Consider the following 3,361-nt stretch of genomic DNA (forward strand, 5'->3'; position numbering starts at 1 on the left):
AGATGAGGACTTTAGCGTTACATAAGCGAGAATGTCAGATTTAGGAATGCGCTAATCTGAGTGTTACTGCTTCAGGCTGCCTTTTCTTAGTTACTTGGCTTTTCTGAGTCCATTTCCTACTATATGTGGGTTAGTTCACGTGGATACAAAGATGAAGTTACCCCGCTCCTTGAGGGAGGTAAGACAAATCGATTTTTACGGATGTTTTTCTCCAAAAACTTAAAGGAATTTTGGACATGTCTAAATTCCCACTGAGTGATAGAAATATCTGTTCAGGTCTCTTGAGGAAGGAAAATATCCTGTGTTTAGAGAATGTAAGTGTTAATTCCCTTCATCCATATTAGAGCACAGCCAGAGTTTTCACTTCACTTGGGTCTGAAGTTTGTGGAGATCGTCACCCACTTATTCCCTGAGACCGATACCCCGCTGTGCCATTCGGAAAGATGAGCATCAAACACATTTCAACAGACCTAACCCTAACCCCTCCCTCCTCCTGAGTTGGTACCTGTGCTGAACTGAGTCGTGTCCAACTCTTTGGACCCCATGGACTGTAGCCCACCAGGCTCTGTCCATGGGACTTCCCAGGCAAGAATACTGGAGTGGGTTGCCATTCCTTCTCCAGGGCATCTTCCCGACCCAGGGATCAAACCCACGTCTTCTGCATTGGCAGGCAGGTTCTTTACCTCCAGAGCCACCTGGAAGCCCCCCGAGAGGGTAGAGTACCTGGCCTTAGTGAGAAATCCACCCCCTTCCCCAAAGCATCTGCCCAGCCCTCCATACTGGGCAGCTCCCTGCCGAGGCAGCAGACCACCCAGGCCCTGGCAGTATCCAGTCTGCTGACCGAACCCTGCCATCATTTCTACCTGGCATTAAGCTTTATGGTCTGTTTTTTCTCCATATCTCTGGCCCTGCAGGGCCTCATCCTGGCTCAGTTTGGCCAGCTGTCATCTCTGCTGAATACTGCTGAGCACATGCCGTTGATCGGTCGCCCCACGAGCTGACTCAGAGCAGGGCGGCAGCCCCTTCTGCTCTTCAAGATGCCGCAGCCCTTGGTCTCTCATCCAGTCCGCACCCCACCCCCTCTCTCCCCTTGGCAGAGGCCGTCCTATAACACAGAGAAAGCCGAAGCCAGCGGGAGAGTTCTTGGCTCCCATCACCTGTCCATCCAGCAGCATCTGTCTTGGGACAGGTGTCTGTCCTCGGGCAACAAGACTGTGTAGGCAAACAGGCCAGTCAGTGAGACCCGTCCCACCTTCCTCCCTAGAGACCTCACTCCATCAGTTACCGCTCCTCCTCCAGCACATGAACTCAGAGGTCTCCCTTGAACCTGCCTCCCTTCCCGGCTCTCTTCATCATTCCTTTGCAGCCAAGCCCTGTCTGTTTCCTTTGCTTCATTTTCAAATTCCTCCTCTGTCGATTGCAATCTGGACCCTACTCTACACGTTCCACTGAGGCTGCTCACTGAAGTTGTAAGTGACTACATGTTGCCAAGTGCGGTGGACACGTCACACTGTACCTGACACTGAACACCCGTGCATTCCCTTTTAACAAGTCCTCCGTCAGCTTCTTGGCCACTACTTTTTCCTACTGATTTTTCTCTACAGCTGCTCTTTATCAGTCTTTTCTGTTTACCCTTCAGACAGTGTCATCAGAGGCTCTTCCTGTATCTCCTCCTTGGATGCCTCGTTTCTCTCCCCTGCCCCCCACCAACTAACACTTAATTCAGTTGTTTCAGTATCAGTCTCACCTGCCCAGCCTTGTTTTACTCTTTAATCAAACTGGTAAGCATTTCACCTGTGTTTGTTTTAATCACTCCAAACTCGTTGTGCCAAAACCTGAACTTACCACCTTTCCATCACCAAGCCAGTTTGTCTATTCCCTTCCCATAAGAAAAGCCAGAATTCTGTGCGCTATCCTCAATCCTTGCTGACTGCTTGCTTCCATGTGTGGTGAGACGGTCACTGAACCCTTCAGATTCGTCTTGATCTCCTCCGTTCTCCTTGGGCAGCATCACTTGAAGCTCTCTCCACTCTACTTGGATTCCCATGATGGTCATTAGGCTGATCTCTAGTTCATCTTCCAAATTTCTACCAGAATAACCACTTGCCTGATGGCTCAGTTAGTAAAGAATCTGCCCGCAAGGCAGGAGACCCTGGTTCAACCCCCACCACCCCACCACCCCCAGGTTGGGAAGATCCCCTGGAGAAGGGAATGGCAACCCACTCCAGTATTCTTGCCTGGATAACCTCCATGGACAGAGGAGCCTGGCAGGCTACAGTCCACAGAGTCGCAAAGAGTCAGACATGACTGAGCAACTAACACTTTTCACTTTTCAAACTGTCTGTAAAGAGCCGATACATTGACCACACTGTCCTAAGGAACCTGCGGCGTTTATTAAACGCGTCTGCCTCCATGCACCCTCAGTCCCTGTGCTTCCCGCACATGGACGTTCATCTCCTTCAACATGTCAGGCTCCTGTCTCTGCCTTGCTCTCCCAGCTCTCATTTCTGAGATGCGAGCGTAGGTGCTGCCTCTTCAGAGGCCCCCCTTTGTGCTGCTTCCTCATGGGGCTTTGTGGCATGCAACATGATCGTTCATAAATTCCTCCAGGGCAAGGACTTCATTCCCTCACCTCCATACCTGGCACCAAGAACAGCATCCTGTGTAGAGTAAACGTCTGATAAATAACTTTAGCAGATGTAGTTTCATGCCTCTGTTCCTCCCTGGATTTGTGTGTGCGCTCAGTCGCTTCAGCCGTGTCCAACTTCTTTGTGACCCCAAGGACTGTAGCCCGCCAGGTTCCTCTGTCTATGGGATTTCCCAGGCAAGAAGGCTGGAGTGGGTTGCCATTTCCTTCTCTAGGGTATCTTCTCAACCCAGGGCTCAAACTCATGTCTCTTGCATCTCCTGCATTAACAAGCAGCAGCTTTCCCACTAGCGTCACCTGGGAAGCTGGACAGTCACCCTCAATATTGTCCCCTGTGTCTGGACTGCCCTGTCCTCATTGACCCTTTCTCCTTCGCACCTCCTCTTTCTTAAACATCCAGCACACACTGAATCTCTGCTGAGAAGTCTTTTGGGTCACTCCTCTCCTCCGGATCTGACTCAGATGTCCTTTCGCGGAGCTCTGGTGACATTTAGACATACAGCTTCTCAAAATGTGGTCTCCCGATCCACAGCATCAGTATTACCTGGGAATTCATTAGAAAGGCAGATTCTTGGACCTCATCCTGGACCTTCGGAGTCAGAAACTCTGGGGGCAGGGCTGACGACCTGCGTTTGGACAAGCCACCAGGTGATTGGATGTCTGCTGGAGGTAGAGAACTGCTAGACTATTTCATCATCACTGCATCTGTATGTC

The sequence above is a fragment of the Cervus elaphus genome, chromosome 22 (assembly GCF_910594005.1).
Source record: "Cervus elaphus chromosome 22, mCerEla1.1, whole genome shotgun sequence".
In the NCBI taxonomy this organism is placed as follows: Eukaryota; Metazoa; Chordata; class Mammalia; order Artiodactyla; family Cervidae; genus Cervus; species Cervus elaphus.